The sequence below is a fragment of the Bactrocera tryoni genome, chromosome 1 (assembly GCF_016617805.1).
Source record: "Bactrocera tryoni isolate S06 chromosome 1, CSIRO_BtryS06_freeze2, whole genome shotgun sequence".
Classification (NCBI taxonomy): Eukaryota; Metazoa; Arthropoda; class Insecta; order Diptera; family Tephritidae; genus Bactrocera; species Bactrocera tryoni.
Genome location: NC_052499.1, coordinates 34,601,586 through 34,620,129, shown reverse-complemented (window position 1 = coordinate 34,620,129; position 18,544 = coordinate 34,601,586). Strand labels below are relative to the sequence as shown.

The window sequence follows — 18,544 nt, the reverse complement described above, 5'->3', positions numbered from 1 at the left end:
TTTTTTGCCAAGGAACACGTGTACCAAATTTCATTAAGACATCTCAATTTTCACTCAAGTTGTTGCTTACACAGACGGACAACCGAATTTCAACTCGTCTTGCCATCCTGATCATTTATATATTTATATATGTATATGTAATACCCCATACCTAACTTGATTAGTTTTAGGTAATACAAACTATTATATTCTCCAGCAAAATGGTGCAAAAGTATAATAATAGTTATTTCCGTTACCAAAAATTTCCTTTTTTTCAGCTTAGATTTTTATTTAATTTAACGAATTTTTGAATGGTTTACCAAGTAATGATCTGCTTGCAGAATATCTGCACTCGTACTTCAGGCATTGGCATACTACAATATGTACTACATGTCTATCTTTGGCAACCAATTTGAACGAACTTAGTCATCAAACATATGATTTCATAATTTTAGTAACCTTTTTTCTATGAAATTGAGAAAGTTTTATAAAATAGAAATTCAGAAGTCAATTAGTTTCATGCTGGTAATATTATTTGCAGAAAAAATTAAATATCTATAACACCATTTCTCATAATTATACCCTAAACAGGATATATTAAGTTTGGTAAAATGCTTGTAACACCTAGAAGGAAACATAAAATATTGTCCAAGGCCAGGCATAATCTCGAATCTTCGTATGGAAACGAAAATATAATTTAACAAAACAAAATATTTCGTCGCCCGAGCAGGGACTTGAACCCTGGACCCTTGGATTAAAAGTCCAATGCTCTACCGACTGAGCTACCCGGGCACTTATCCCCATTCCATCAAAGGCTCGTTTTGTGACCATGTCACTTTGATTTATCAAATGCAATATGGTTGTGATATTAGCTAATGTGGTGAAGAACGCCACAGTTTGTCAATTTACCGCTAGGTGGCGCCACACGTTCATAAATAATTTAGCACACTCTGATCAAAGCTGGAAGAATACACTCATTGCATTAAAATAAATTATTTAAAAGAAAATAAAATCTATAGTTTTACTTATTTGAAAATTTATTTTCTGATTTGTGTCATCAAAAAATCGATTTTTTTACGGTGAAAATACGCAACTTATTAAGGAGGAGTACTTAAACATAATTATTTCTAATTTTTCAAAATCCACTAGTATGTATATGAATATGATAAAACTCTTTTCCTACGATCCTGCGGCCTTAATCCTAAGCTGTGAAGTTGATGTTTGGCCACAAAAGTAGCTATGTATTGCTATTTAGCAATAGAATGAAACTCCTCCAGACCGGACAACCATCGTCACAGGCTTTTTGTCCGGCTAAGGGAGGTGTCCACATATGGAGACATGGCTAAAACGTGTGCTTAAAATATATTCTTAAAGTCAGATTCTGTATTTCTACTCAATAAATATATGCGAGCCAATGTCAGTCAGATGTGAATGAATGGCAATTATTCCATTAGTTTCCGTTAAGCCATCGCGAACCAGACGGCGCCAGTGCAAGTCAATTTGTTTTTCATGATGATTTTCCGTACTGTTTTAAAAAACTTTAAATTGTACACAATTTTCTTGAAATTGAAATATTGTCCGTTTATCGGAGAACGAAATATTACCAAAAGAATGACCTTGTCCGGTCATTGGAACATACTCCAATCCAGTTATATGAACTGGTTTTGTATGAAAATATGAAAGAAAACGTTGTGTACGTGAAATTTCTTCAGTTATGGGAGCTGTACGGTTATGAGGACTGTCCTTAATGGGGAATTTCGCTGTATATAATTTGCAGGAAAATGGATTGTGGACCTAAATCTAAGAATACGCAATTTGCTTCTAAATTACCTATTTATATGAAACCACTTCATTAGCTTTTCTCTGAAATGATCCAAGTTTTCTAATATAAGATAATATAACAAGATAGCAGACATCTAAGCGTTTAAACCTATTCTTCATATCAGCTGCGGTGAATTTATAGTTCGGAAAATTTATATTCCTCAAATACTGAGTCGCAACTTCTTTAAATGATATAAAGTATATTTTTTTGTTAAATGTCTACAATTAAGTGCTAAAATTGGTATGTGAAATTGTTAAATTTTAAAATTGCGAAACTGTTTGTTTGAATATGATACCAAAGAATATGAATGAATTTCATTAAGATTTTTCATGAATCTTGATTCTAACATCTTTATACTCTCGCAACAAAGTTGCTAAGGAGAGTATTATAGTTTTGTTCACATAACGGTTGTTTGTAAGTCCTAAAACTAAAAGAGTCAGATATCGGGTTATATATACCGAAGTGATCAGGGTGACGAGTAGAGTTGAAATCCGGATGTCTGTCTGTCCGTCCGTCCGTCCGTGCAAGCTGTAACTTGAGTAAAAATTGAGATATCATAATGAAACTTTGTACACGTATTCCTTGGTTCCATAAGAAGGTTAAGTTCGAAGATGGGCAAAATCGGCCAACTGCCACGCCCACAAAATGGCGAAAACCGAAAACCTATAAAGTGTCATAACTAAGCCATAAATAAAGATATTAAAGTGAAATTTGGCACAAAGGATCGCATTAGAGAGGGGCATATTTGGACGTAATTTTTTTGGAAAAGTGGGCGTGGCCCCGCCCCCACTAAGTTTTTTGTACATATCTCGGAAACTACTATAGCTATGTCAACCAAATTCTATAGAGTCATTTCCTTCAGGCACTTCCATATACAGTTCAAAAATGGAAGAAATCGGATAATAACCTCGCCCACCTCCCATACAAAGGTTATGTTGAAAATCACTAAAAGTGCGTTAACCGACTAACAAAAAAAGTCAGAAACACTAAATTTTACGGAAGAAATGGCAGAAGGAAGCTGCACCCAGGCTTTTTTTAAAAATTGAAAATGGGATTGGCGTCGCCCACTTATGGACCAAAAACCATATCTCAGGAACTACTTGACCGATTTCAATGAAATTCGGTATATAATATTTTCTTAACACCCTGATGACATGTACGAAATATGGGTGAAATCGGTTAACAACCACGCCTTCTTCCAATATAACGCTATTTTGAATTCCATCTGATGCCTTCTCTGTATAATATGTATATGTATGTATATGTACATTAGGAACCAATGATGATAGCGGAATAAAACTTTACACAAATACGGTATTTGAAAAATATGTAAATGACGGATAATGAAATCTCGATTATCACTTTATGATGCGAGAGTATAAAATGTTCGGTGACACCCGAACTTAGTCCTTCCTTACTTGTTTCCATTACATTATATCCTAAAAAGTGAAATAAAAAGTATTTGATTTCGCCCGAGCAGGGACTTGAACCCTGGACCCTTGGATTAAAAGTCCAATGCTCTACCGACTGAGCTACCCGGGCACATATTTTAATTTTGCCAAATTACATTCTTGACATTTTTGCTTTCTTGTCAACATGGAGAATAAAAATGTAAGGCTCAAAGCTAAAAGTTGTGTGAGAATATAAAATATAATAATACTAATAGTATGTATGTATAATAGAGTTACCACCACCCAAACATTTGTCCATGGCTGGTATAAAACATCAGCGTATTTAATTATTTTGCACAACATTCAAATTAGGAGACCCTTATTTTGCTGTATTTGGAAAAATACGTTTCATAATAATCATTTGAACTTTGACTTTAAGGCTTTGACTATTTAAATGTTATTGAAATATCATTTTAGCTGATAACACTTTATAAAATTATGGGCACTTATTAAGTTTATGTTAAATTACCTTTGCTAAGTGCTTTGCCATCGATTGAAATACTTTTGCAGTTTTTAAATTTGAAAATTATTGTATTCTGCATGTATGACTTATGTTAAAAACTTTACATACTACATAACACATTATGTTAAAATCATACATGCAGAATACAATAATTTTCAAATTTAAAAACTGCAAAAACTGCTCAATAGAATTTCTAAAATATTTATACTTATGTATGTATATAAGGTCTTATGCACGTAGGACGTAATCCTGTGACCATTTTTTTATTGAGCTCTGTCCTAGTTTTCGACAAACCACCCGCGCTTTTTGACACCAAATGCGCATCACCACGCAATAACGAGTGGCACCTGTGGGTTGAAAAGTTTTAAACCCCCACCAACTAATAGGGTTCGTGTATACAAATATTTTATAATCGAAAAAGTCTTTTCGTATGTCAATACATGTCGTTGCAGTGCTACCAATCACATTGTGTCATACCATATAGTGTTGGAAAGATATTTGGTGAGATTTTAAGTTTCATTTAACCAAAAAAATTTATGAATAATGTCTCTAGCGGAAAAATTGCAAAAAGAAATTGCCCAAAATGTTTATTTATTTATTATTATAAATATAAAAAATAAGTTAAAGTTTGATTAGAAATACGAAAAGACTTTTTCGACTACCCATTATATCTCAAAGCATTTAAGTTATATGAAATCGGATGATAAACACACCCTCTCGCCATATAACAGTTTCGTTAAAATCAATTAAAAATACGTTAAATATATAACAAATGTGAAATGCGGAAACCACACATACTTTTCATATAACACAACTTTTAATTCCATCTGATTTCACTTTCCAGTATAACAAATCAAACACCAATAAATACAAGTATATATTCGGATGAAACTTTGCGCAACTTGAGCTCTTAAGGGATGTCATTTCAAGTGTAAAAATTGTCAATTGTCAAAATCGGACCAAAAAGTGGTTTGAATCGGGTTAATATTTCAGTGAGTTTTTTCTCTCTAGCAATCTATAGCAATATCAGGACAATGCTCCTTATATATTGTTCATCAGTTTGCTTTTCTGTTTCTGTTAATATGTAGTAATGACAAAAATAGATAATTCATTGACGATTTCATTGAATAATGAATTAAACACCCTAAGATCCTTGAAAAATCATCAAATGTTCGATAACACCCGAACTTAACCCTTCTTTATTTGTTAATATCATTTAATATTGCTAAAGAACTGCGTCATTACGGTTTTATTAATTAATACTTTATTAAATAAAGGTTCATCTTTAAATTTTGAAGGGATACTTTTTACACATAGAACGTAAGTACCAAATGGTACTTATGGTAAGTGGGATCCTTGTATAAGTACTATTCCCTCTTAAACGAGAATGACTCTACAAACAAATTGATTTCGTCATAGAAAATAAGGTTTTTATTTCTGAAATTCTACCACAGAAGGTAAAGTTTTCCCCGAACCGCACCATCAACACATACACCTCTACATTAATGGGCGACAAGAACGTGGTTCTTTCTTTTTGGTGTCCTTCTCACAAGAATTAAGTTCCTTACCTTTCGATATCATAAATACATTTTAATCAATAGTTAATTTTATATTTAATTATCAACTTTACACATTAAAACCACAAGAAATCAAACCAAAATATTAATTCTTATATATAAGTACTTGTGCATACACTTAAGCCATTCTGTGATGAGTTCAGGCTGGGAAGCAAGACTCGAGAAAGGCATCGCAGTACATTAACTGAGGGAGAAGAGCGATCTATTTGAAAATAAATTAATTAGGATCATTTCAAAACTGAGAACGATATATAAGTATCCTTATTGTGTTTTGCCAAAGACTAGATTTTAAGGTTTTATGAAATCAACTTTTATTAATATATACTTGTATATATAATATATTACCCTTAGATTTTGTGTACTGATGAAAGTTAATTTCATTTACTTGGATCGGATTTTTTGGGATAAGTCAAGTATACTCTTCCAAATTACAGGAATCAGAGAATCGTAATACAAGGAATTTTATTTATACTCAGACACTAACCAACATATTTATTATATTATTACAGTATCGACCCGATTTTATCTATTAACTGTATCATGTCACATACTAAAAAAATGGTTCCTGGGTTTCATTATGGTACGGGAGTAAAATAAGCCGGATGTTCGAAAATCCTGATATTTGTTATATAGGGGCTAGGTCAAGCTTTTGTCAAATTTTATTTATTTTAAGCACAAAGATACAATGTTATGTTATAGTAAAACATTGAGAAATTAGAAATATTTATATTATGTATATGGGGGCTGAGGGAAGTATTGACCTGAGTCAACCCAATTTTGATACACAGAGATTGACAGGAAATGATTCGCTCTGAATTTCAATTGTATATCCCATACATTGGCCGATATTTTCGGTCAAAAGTCAACACTAGATACTGGGGTCCACATTTCCGGCATTTGGGGGTTTGAACAGTTTTGGTTGGATTTGGGACCTTTTTGGTCATAATGTGGCATACATTAAAGGAATTATTAGTACAAATTTTTATCCTGTTATATTAATTACTTCTTCATTTGAAGAAATAATCAAATGGAATTTAAAATTGTGTTATATGGGAAGTAGGCGAGGTTTTAGTCCGATTTCGCCCATTTTCGCACTATTCCGAGATATAAGATTTCACCAAAAAGTGGGTGGGGCCACGCCCATCGTCCAATTTTTACCCCGGCTCTCATAAATCCTTTTCGTATCATTTCGGAGGTAAATTTTAACATTTTTTTGTTGGAAAGTTTGGTTATTGTAACTTTCGTAGTTAGATACATATGTACATTAAACTTATTAGAGGACGAGGTCACGCCCACTTATTCCAAATTTTTGCCCACAGAATTTAATATGCTTAGTTGTGGCACTTTATAGGTTTTCGGAAAGTGGCAGTGGTCCGATTGCGCCCATCTACGAACTCGTACTTACTAACTTTTACACGCGTACCAAGTATCATCAAGATACAGCTATGGACTGAGATTTAGCGCACTTTCTTATTGTGAAATACAAAACTTAATAACGTTACAGTTAAAGAACGTAAACCCGATACATTGCACCAAAACTAATTATTACTTCACTAAAAGCTAAAATAATTAAGAATAATAAGTCTCTTATAACAAATAAACAATTTTTGGTTCAGTTTACATTCTTAAGTCAAAAATGACTTGGACAAGTATTTAGCGCACTTTAAAAGATCTACATATAAGGCAAAATAAATATTATTAACAAGTGGCGTGACATTTTTTGATATGTATTATATTCCTGGTGGAATAACCGTTATCAACCGTTAATCACCGCTTCACAGCTGAATGGTAAGCTCTCTATTAACCTTTGGCATCTGTGCAAAAGAATATACATAGTTCCATGCTTCCTCTACTCCTGCCCAAAGATCGTTGCAGTTTGTAAATTTTCTTTGCCCAATTGTTCCTTTGACTTCATTCCACAAGTTTTAGGTCCAGTTTTGATCTGGATCTTGCGCTGGCCAATCAACAAGTGGAACTCTTTCTTGCGTAAACCAGTCCAACCAGTAAAACGACCCCCAAATATTTATATTTACTCCACCTGCTTCACGGTCTTTTTGGTATATTTTGGATTGACTTCTTGGTTTTTCTCTTGATGTACAAATGTTTTTCCATCAGGAGCAACGCGACCGTAAAGCAGGCGATATTGACTATGTTTAGAGTTTTTCACAAATGAATAGTTCAAAATTTTTATCTTTTTTTAAGCATGAGTTAGAAGAAATACTAATGAAAAGCGAAAAAGCAGTCAACAAAGTTTATTTTTTTTATTTACTTGAAATGAGGATTGTCACTATTTAAGCTAAACAAATGTTTAGAATCGCAGAAGTATAATTCAAGTGAAAAAATAGGTTGGCATATACTCTATAATGAGAAAAACAAACTTATGACAAAAGCTGTTCGGATTTTTGAAAAATCATGAATCTGAGAATATATGTATAAATCTAATTTAATAGACAACTCCAATTAAAAAAAATATATGTATTAACTTCGGTGCAACCGAATCAAATAAAATATTTTCTATACAAGAAGTACATTTAGTTGGGTCGGTGTGTATGGCAGCTATAAGTTATTGTGATCCGATCGGAACAATTTTTATACTCTTGCAACCTGTTGCTACAGAGAATTATAGTATTTGTTCACCTAACGGCTGGACGTATCACTTAAAACGAAGCGAGATAGATGCAGGGTTGTATATGTTTATATAAATGATCAGGATGACGATAAAAGTTGAACTCCGGTTGACTGAATTGAAATGAGGTTGAGTAAAATCTGAGATATCTCGATGAAACTTGGTATGTGGGTTCCTTAGTACAAAATACCTTTCGAGTTTGTAGATGGGCGGAATCGGACCACCGCCACGTCCACAAATCGCCATTAAGGTATAAAGCTGGAATTTGCTCTGGGAATTTTTTTTTTGAAAAAGTGGGTATGGCCCGCCCTCTAACAAGTTTAATGTACATATTTCCTAAACTGCGTACGCTACAACAACCAAATTTGCTGAGTACAGTGTGAAAATGGATGAATTCGGATGATAAACCCGCTCACTTCCCATATATTGGTACCGTTAAAAACTACTAATAGCACGATAAATCAATAATCAAAGAGTAAAACCAATCATATAGAGTAAAGTCAGCCGGATGTTCGAAAATCCTGATATTAGTTACATATGTGCTTGGCCAAGTTTTCGCTAAAATTTATCTATTTTAGGCATAAAGATACACGGTTATGAATAAAACTCGACGTCTTATTTTCATTGGGATAACTCACATATGTATGTATTAGCCTATATATGCGGTACAATGAGACATAAGAATGTAAGACTATCTATTTTCGTCTATTTTCACAATTTGACGTAAGAATATATGTAACTACAACAAGAATGCCGCGTACCAAATTTTGTCGAAATCCCTAGATATGGGATTTCACCAAAAAGTGGGCGGTGCCACGTCCGTCGTCCAATTTTCACACCAGCTCCCACAAAGCTCTCTCATACCATCTCGGCGGTAAAATTTAATGTCTCTGGCATATTTAGTTATTGATTTATCGCGCCTTTAGTAGTTTTTAACGGTACCATTATATGGGGAGTGAGCGGGGTTATTCCCCGATTTCTTCGCCCACTTTTTCAAGAAAATTTTCGTACAGGTGCCCCTTGCTACTGCGATCCTCTGTACCAAATTCCAGCTTTATACCTTAATTTGGTGCTCTCCCACATCTCGGTACTCGATAAAACCGATTTCGGCAAAATTTAGTACGTGGCATTCTTGTTGTAGTTATATTCTTACGTCAAATTGTGAAAATAGAGGATATCGGACAACGACCACACCTACTTCCCATATAGCACAAGTTTAAACTCCATTTGATTCGTTCAGTTTTCAGTACACAAATCAAGAAGCAATTAATATAATGGGAAAAAATTTTGCACGAATAATGTCTTTAGTGTGTGCCACCTAATGACAAAAGATTGTTTAAATCCAATGAAAACTGTTCAAGCTCCTAGGTATTTAGACCCCGGTACCTGTAGTTGACTTTTAATCGAAAATGTCGGTCAATGTGTTATATATGTATGTAACTGAAATGGTATGTCTTTATGTCAAAAATGGGTTGAAACAGACAAATACTTCCCTTAGCCCCTATATACCTAATATAAAGATTTCCGAACTTCCATAAGACTTATAGCATTGAGAGAGCAACGGTGCATATTTGAACAAAAATTCGTCCTAGACCCCATATAACAGGTTTTATGCACCTGAAAGTACATCCCTGGCTTTAATCGTTACAAGTTGCAAGAATATGAATGTTCGGTTATACCCTAACTTAGCTCTTCCTTACTCTTTCATACTTACGGTGCGCCAGTTTTTCCGGGTAGAATGGGGGAAGGCTTAACACATTTAAACAAATAACTTTAACCAAGTTAAATATACCTTTCCTAACATCCAGAATGAGCCCATAGCACCGAGGTGAATATATCTTATGAAAAGATGATTACTTTAAAAAGTGTATTACTGTAAAACGAGAAATTGGTCAATTTTAATTTACCTTATATGAATAAAAATATAAAAAGTGTTTCTAACTTAAAAGTTCTCCATATGATATTTGTAAAACTCTCAGTTTAAGGGAACATTAAAAATTTCTAAACGGAAAACTCCACAAAAGGTTGAATATTATAAAATATTTTGCATTTAAATATAGAAATTGTAATTAAACTACTGAAATTAATCTACCTAAGGACTTATTTTTATCTATAACAAGTAAGGAAGGGCTAAGATCGGGTGTCACCGAACATTTTATACCCTCGCATGATAAAGTGATAATCGAGATTTCATTATCCGTCATTTACATATTTTTCAAATACCGTATTTGTGTAAAGTTTTATTCCGCTATCATCATTGGTTCCTAATGTACATATATATTATACAGAAAAGGCATCAGATGGAATTCAAAATAGCGTTATATTGGAAGAAGGCGTGGTTGTTAACCGATTTCACCCATATTTCGTACATGTCATCAGGGTGTTAAGAAAATATTATATACCGAATCATTGAAATCGGTCAAGTAGTTCCTGAGATATAGTTTTTGGTCCTTAAGTGGGCGACGCCAATCCCATTTTCAATTTATAAAAAAAGCCTGGGTGCAGCTTCCTTCTGCCATTTCTTTCGTAAAATTTAGTGTTTCTGACGTTTTTTGTTAGTCGGTTAACGCACTTTTAGTGATTTTCAACATAATCTTTGGATGGGAGGTGGGCGTGGTTATTATCCGATTTCTTCCATTTTTGAACTGTATATGGAAATGCCTGAAAGAAACGACTCTATAGAGTTTGGTTGACATAGCTATAGTAGTTTCCGAGATACTTATGTACAAAAAACTTAGTAGGGGACGGGGCCACGCCCACTTTTCCAAAAAAATTACTTCCAAATATGCCCCTCCCTAATGCGATCCTTTGTGCCAAATTTCACTTTAATATCTTTATTTATGGCTTAGTTATGACACTTTATAGGTTTTCGGTTTTCACCATTTTGAGGGCGTGGCAGTTGGCCGATTTTGCCCATCATCGAACTTAACCTTCCTATGGAGCCAAGAAATACTTGTACCAAGTTTCATCAAGATATCTCAATTTTTACTCAAGTTACAGCTTGCACGGACGGACGGACAGACAGACATCCGGATTTCAACTCTACTCGTCACCCTGATCACTTTGGTATATATAACCCTATATCTGACTCTTTTAGTTTTAGGACTTACAAACAACCGTTATGTGAACAAAACTATAATACTCTCCTTAGCAACTTTGTTGCGAGATTATAATAATGTCAGCGGAAATTTGGTCAATATATAAACACGTTTACACAGTTATTAACAAAAACGGCATCGCAGTCTCTATTCTACAGAGTAAACACAAACTTTCACTATGTTAAGCTTACGAGACAGAGCAATCACACATCAAAACCTTCTAAATGGTTCTGTTGCTCCATCTTGCCAAGCTTGTATGTAATTGTGTCAGAACAAAACACCATCAAATCTGATAACATAATTTTCCTTAGATAATGTAAGAAATTTTCATAAGGTTATACATCAATTTGGATTATTGTATCATATTTAGGTAAAATGTATCGTATTTTGTAACTCAAGTATTTTGCTTTTAAATATTTTAGACCTTTTCTTCACTTTTTGCTTAGTTAATTACCGAATATAAATATTATCAAGAGGTCGGTAGCCTTCGTTGCTAGTGCCTATAAACTGTAATATAACTAACTATACAAGGGGCGTTCCAAAGTGAACAGGACTTTTTGAATCTAGCGCCCCTTGGTGGCGCCATCTATATGTCGACAGATGCGTTAGAATCGGCTATATTTATCGATTGTCCATGGAGTTCATGACATTTCATCGATTGGAAGTGAAGTTATTGCGTTTTAAGTGTCAGTATGCGAAAATGAGCTTCGAACAAAGAACCAAAATTAAATTTTGTTTTAAAATTGGTAAAACTTTTACCGAAACGTTTCAATTGATGAAACAAGTTTATGACGATGATTGCCTATACCGTAGCAGAGTGGTTTCAACGTTTTCAAAGTGGTCGTGAGGACAAAAATGACAATCAACATGTGGGTCAATCAAAATCCGTTTTCCCCGGAAATTCCATCGAAACTGTGCGTGAATTCATCAAAAATCCGCCGAAACAATCATTGAAATTCATGGAAATGGAAATAAACCTCTCCAAAACATCGATTTATCGCATTTTGACCGAACATTTTGGCTTACAAATTGACTGACGACCAAAAATTGCTCAGAATCCAACATTCAAAGGACGATTATTTGACCAAAAATCACATTTTAACTATTAACCACTTCCCGTATTCACCAGATATGGTACCGTGTGACTTCTTCCTTTTCGGAAAAATGCATTTGCCCATGAAAGGAAAGCGTAATGCAGACGTAGAGGTCATTCGAAAAGGCTTGCACCGGCATACTAGCGGCCATACCGGCCAACGAGCTAAAACACTCATTCGACATGCTTTTGGACTGTGCAAAAAGCTGTATTGAAGCAGAAGGAGACTATTTTGTATAAAGTAAATTGATTTTGCCTAAAAAACCATTTGTTCTGTGTTTTTTGGAAAGTCCTGTTTACTTTGGAACACTCCTTGCAATTATCTTCTTGTTAAATAAATACTTAAATATATTGTATATGTATGTTTTGGAGACCTTTATTTTGATTTTGGTCGGTATGTTTTAATGGCAGCTTGTCTTGTATGATCCGACCCGAACCAATTGGTTTGTGGTAAATTTGCCGTAATTTACCTTGTTTAGAGTATATTCAAGTCCAGGAGGACCATTAACGGAGAACTGGCAAAACGGAAACTCAGACAATGTGTAGCAATAACGAGTATTTATATTGAATGGATCTATTAAATGTCGCTACTTTATGCAAAGTAATATATAATTCTAATAGTATAAACAGTCATTGTGCTAACGTCATGATAATTTCATAACCACATCATTTCAATAATATACATATACATATACATATATATAGTTTCTGATTCATACTTTACTTTAAAATTATTTTAATTAATAAAAAGTGTAGCTACGCCCGAGCAGGGACTTGAACCCTGGACCCTTGGATTAAAAGTCCAATGCTCTACCGACTGAGCTACCCGGGCGACATCATATTTTTTGCCAGATGTAATTCTAATTATTGATAGGGATCCCGTTGCGAATGCCATGTAGTGTTTAAAAGAAAACCAGTCGTTCGGACAGTTTGAAAGCCACTTACGGAAAATTTGTTTCTTGTCATTAAACTTTCCCAGCTTCCTGCTATAATAACGGGTTACAACTAAAAATCTGCACTAATTTCAATGGTTTGCCATTTTGTTATTTTTATTTTTCAAATGCTTATATTACGCAATTAGCGAACTGATTGCGTCGTTTTTTTGACGAGTAATTTGTAACAGCTTACAAATTCAATTAGTGCTTAAAATGTCTTCTAAGCAGCAACACCTCAGCGACCGCGTTGTACATTTTTATAAAAAACATGAAACCGCTGGAAAAAAGTTTACGTGTGTGTCCAGAAGATTAATATACTCAATATTAAGTACTCTAAAAATGGAAAGGCAACCGGGTTCTGGAAGAAAGCCGACTATTATGACGCTCCAAAACGTTCAGAAGCTAAAGACAGTGTTCAACATTAAGGATTGCATAAGTCAAACCAAATCCGCACGAAAATTGTAATGCTCACAGCCACATATCTGCAAAACGTTAAATAGACTTGACATTAAAGCCCGAAAAAAGCAGCGTTGTCCAGGGTACACCGAAGAGCAGATAAGTCAAGTAAAAACACAATGTCGGTGGATGTGCAAGAATTTGAGTGGAAAATCATTTTGGATGACGAAAGCTACTTTTCACTCAGCGCGCAAATGCCGATGTTTATTACACATACGATATGTCTATAATGCCTCCCGAGATAAAGTACAAATTAACAGTTTCTCCTATGAGTATTTCTGAGCTATTCTTTAAGCCAGATGGACTGACAATAAATCATGAGACGTACTTCAATCAATGTTTGCACAAAATTTTGATTTATCCAATACATAAATACCATAAAAACGATGAAATCTTATTTTGGTCGGACAAAGCCTCCTCTTATTATGCAAATGCGACATTGGATTCCTTGGTAAACAAAAACATCTACTTTGTGCCTAAAGAAAAGAACCCGACAAACTTAACACAATGCCGACCGATTGAGGATTTTTTGGAGAAGTCAAAGCTTTAGTGTCGCCTTAAGGAAGTTGATACTAACGGTGTACAACATGCTTGCTCAAGTATCCTGACTAAACTAAGACGGGTGGCTGACAATGGCCGTATTTTGAAGTTCATTATTTTTTCATTTTTAAAATATCATAATTGTACTACATGGAATAGCTTACCTTCCTGTTAATAGTATCTTTTGAGTTACGCTGAAATAAAATTAGTGCAGATTTTTAGTTCTAACCCGATAATTTTCATCACCTAACGGTAGTTTGCATCACCTAAAACTAATTCTGATAGGCGAAGACCTATTCATATATGTATATACATAAAAAAAACCTCTTATAACAGTTATATTTGAAACAACAAAGGTGCGATTATCTGATTTTTCACCAAAAATGATTGAGTTATAATCTAAAATTCAATGAGAATCTTTTCTTGTTAATAGTGTGCCCATAGGCTAAATTAGATTAAATCGGGTCAATATTTAACTATTATAAAGATTTTCGACTTGACTCCATACCGAAATTTATAGAGTGTTTTTCTCTAATATTATTCTCTCCTTGCGTTTCAAAACAACACACGAGTTACCCCAGCTCTTATAGATAATATTCGTGCTCTTTTTAATAAAACGCTACTTGCGCGGATTTCTTTTCAAAATTTGAGCGTTTATTTGAGAAAACATATACAGTAGTATTATTCAAAGTATTGCCGGTCTGAAGCTGTAACAATTCCTATCTTCTGGCAATTTGTGAATTCTATCCCAAAAGAGCTGTCCGTCTTGACGGTCAAGGATACATGAAATCAATTTTTGATACCTTATTCTACCTTATTACCTTACCTTATAGCAAATACAGAGCATTACCTTGTCATCATGCTCAGTCGGCTATTTGGCTGGTTGGCCAGGCTCAAACATATGGGTTTTACATTTAAGGTTGTCGTAATGGATCTATTTTTTATGGCACTCACAATTCGATACAAAACCAATTTCTTTTTGTAGCGTTCAAGCAGAGTTTTTGACATAAAAAATGGTATTGTTTTCAATTCATATGCACTCAAAAGTAAGGAACTTTTGCTTTTGAACACTTTGAAATAACTGTTTAAGTGAATTCAGCCTGCTATCATTCCTTCATATAATATGACATATTTGCGTTAAAAAAATTCTTGTCTACGCTTCAAATGAATGACGCATTCTGCACGCATGTTCGGAATATTGGAATATTGGAACAACAATCAAATTACGCTTTTCTTGGCAAAAAGTTTGTTATATACCCAATATGTAATGTATTTCATTATTTTAGGCTGAAATGCCCTTAAATAAAAAAATAATAAGAAACTTTGAAGATGTTTGGGCGCCCGAATAATTGTTGTGCAATAGAATAGAATCCCCATCAATAGATTTGCTATAGCCCGAGAGTCAGAAGTTTCTTATTCTTATCATTGCCTACCAAGTCAGTGCCACTTTTAGATGAATGTGTCGATTATCGTGGGTGTTATATATTGATAAAATTGTTTGCAAACATGTTCTTGTGTTTATTTGAGTAATGCCAAAAGTTTACGCGATCACTCGAGAACTTCCTACACGAGACAGTGGTTTCCATCCATTATTTCTTTTATTATTATTGCTTTTCATCTGACTTCAAAGTGTTTATGTTGGTCAAAATTTGTGATATTTTAATGAAATTAAGTAGATTTTTTAACCATAATGTGGGTTGCCACTAAATATTACTGCGAGCAAAAAACGGTCTTTTGGTGGGACTGTCAGTGACATTTGTGTCACATGTCACATCAAAATAATGATTGGTGTTTAGTATGTAAACGTTTGTCTTTCTGAAGTACATAAAGTGTAATTTCTGGTGCCGAAACGTTTAGAATGTTAGAAAGATCTTCGGTAATAATTGTTTGTCACGAACAAGTGTTTTTGATTGGTACAAATTATTCATCGAGGGTCGAGAACGTGCTAATCACGAACCACGTCCTTCAACAACAACTGATGATCAACGACGTTTAATATTCAGAGATCTTACTAGCATCGTTGGAATAGCGGAAGAATCAATGAAAACCATTTTGAAAGAACATTGGGCCTTAGAAAAGTGAAAGCACGGTTGGTTCCAAAATCACTCAATTTTTTCGAAAAATATCGTGGCGCTGACGAAAAATACTATTTGAGTGATATCCGTCGTTTGCGTGAAGCTATCCGTAAAAAGAGGCCGGAGTTATGGGCTGAAAACTCTTGGTTTTTGCACCACGATAATTCACCATCGGAAACTGCATTGATCCTTCGCGCCAACTTCTCAGCCAGTGTCGTGCCACAACCACCGCATTCGTCTGAGTTAGGTCTGGCTATTCAGCAAACTCAAACGACCGCTCGGTGGAAACCGTTTTGAGTCAATTGAAAATCTTAAACGTGAATCGCTACGTGCATTGAATGCTTTGTTGATTTATTCGGCAATTTTCATTAAATACGGAATCAAAGACATTTAAAATACTTTTGTTATGGTTTGCTTAAAAGGTGTTTCTTTTAGAAATGTACCCTATTCCTCTGTATGAAATGAAATTTCATTAACTAAATTAAATTAATAGATTTATTAAAACTGAATATTCCTTCGTATTACTATGACATTATGTATCTTCTAAGTTGGTTGTACCGTCAGCTAACTCTAATTAGAGATCTTATTCTCAAATGATGTCTAAATAAAGAGTGTTGTTTTTTGACATGTGGTTTTCAAGAAGAAATAAGGGTTCGCTTTTTGAATTAAAAATTACTTCAGACGAATTAACACTCCGGCTGGTTCGAATAAATTTCAGCCGAGAAGCTCAACTTCCCACCACTTTTTGCAGCAATTAAGGTCTTATGTCACCAATAACGTACCGCATATTCTCTTCCAAGACGTCACATAACCGCACCAAAAATAGTCTAGTTTTTTTAAACGCACAATCATGGAGTCCACAGGTCCCCGACTCGAGTAATGCGCCCACCAAAATTTTTCTTCATTAAATTAATTGTTTCGGTGGATGTAAGGCATGTATCACCATCTTATTGCATCCAATGGTTGTTCACTGTACGGCATCTATGAAAATTCTTATTACGTAAACGAGGTGCGAAACCCATCCATGATTACTCGAATTACCAACTCTGCTGGGAGCGAGTCTTCGCACGAACCGGTATTTTCGTTTCGTTTATAAGTTACTTGGGGACCCGTCCACGCTTCACTGTGGCTGATATTTAGATAATACTACTACTACCATCTATATGATTTCTATTAGTTGGATTGTAACTATTAGTTAATGAGATATAGCATTTTTGTGAAGCAACTTGTGTTAGTTTACAATAAATGGAACATAAGGCATTTAGTGTGTTAAAAAAGCATTGCTTTCTGGGGGAAAATACTGTTGAATTTGGGCTCAGGGAAATCCACCGATGAAAATATATTTTCTAAGCTTAAAGAGGCGAAAGCTCTGTGCAAAGTGGGTGCCTCACAAGTTCATAAACCAAAAAAAAAAAGAATTACTGATTCTGACAAGTGTTTGAGTGCTCTTTAATCGTAATAAAATCAAATTTTTGCGTCGGTGTGTGACAATAGAAACATAGCTCCATCATTTCCCAACGAAGTCCAATCGACAGTCATTCTAGTGGATTGCACATGATGAACTGGATCTCAGGCGTGGAAAGACGAAAAAGTCGGCTGTAAAGGTTATGACATCAATCTTTTGGGATGCACGTGCTATAATACATACTCAACGACTGATTACTGATTACATTTATCGTTTTTATTAAGGTTTTTGTGTTTTTTTTGAAGAATTGAAATATTCAAATGATTCCTACAAGCATGAATTTTGAACAAATGCTTATGATTTGAATTATAATTTTTGTATTTATGAGTTGTATTAAATTTTGACATAACGAGATAAAAGGTATCCTATGTCCTTACCCTGGTTCTAAGCTACCTCTCCGCCAATTTTCAGGCAAATTGGTTCAGCCGTTCTTGAGTTTTAGTAAATGGTGTAACTAACACAACTTTCTTTTATATATGTATATAGATTAGATACTTTTTTACTATATACTGAAATATTTAAATATAAAAATAAAAAAAAAATAAAATTTCGCCCGAGCAGGGACTTGAACCCTGGACCCTTGGATTAAAAGTCCAATGCTCTACCGACTGAGCTACCCGGGCACATATAAATATATCTTACGTCCAAGTAGCGGGTGTCACTACCATTACCACATGTCCATCTTGCACCATAGAACACCCTTGAAATACGAAAATTTAAATTTTTTAAAATATTTTATTAATTTTGTTCTTTTTGATTTTTTAATCTATCCTTAGCTTAGTTTTCTAAGTATTGCATTACCATAATCTTACACTATTTAATCGTATGTTTACTTGTATTGCGCACTACATTCGGGCAATTGATTTATCTAAAGTATGCATACGTACGAGTTTGTGTGTACGCACACATACTTATTACGTAATACATATGAAGGTAAATATGGGAATATAAACTGAAGTCTGAT

General features: G+C 34.3%; 4 non-coding genes across 4 annotated transcripts; all 4 read right to left on the bottom strand.

Moving 5' to 3' along the window:
• Positions 1-698: 698 nt before the first annotated feature.
• Positions 699-771, bottom strand: Trnak-uuu. Its single transcript has one exon. It is a non-coding gene; the product is annotated as a tRNA-Lys (tRNA).
• Positions 772-3,270: 2,499 nt separating this feature from the next.
• Trnak-uuu lies at positions 3,271-3,343 on the bottom strand. The gene has a single exon. It is a non-coding gene; the product is annotated as a tRNA-Lys (tRNA).
• A 9,525-nt stretch (positions 3,344-12,868) lies between these two features.
• On the bottom strand, positions 12,869-12,941 carry Trnak-uuu. Its single transcript has one exon. It is a non-coding gene; the product is annotated as a tRNA-Lys (tRNA).
• Positions 12,942-18,130: 5,189 nt separating this feature from the next.
• On the bottom strand, positions 18,131-18,203 carry Trnak-uuu. Its single transcript has one exon. It is a non-coding gene; the product is annotated as a tRNA-Lys (tRNA).
• Positions 18,204-18,544: the final 341 nt, after the last annotated feature.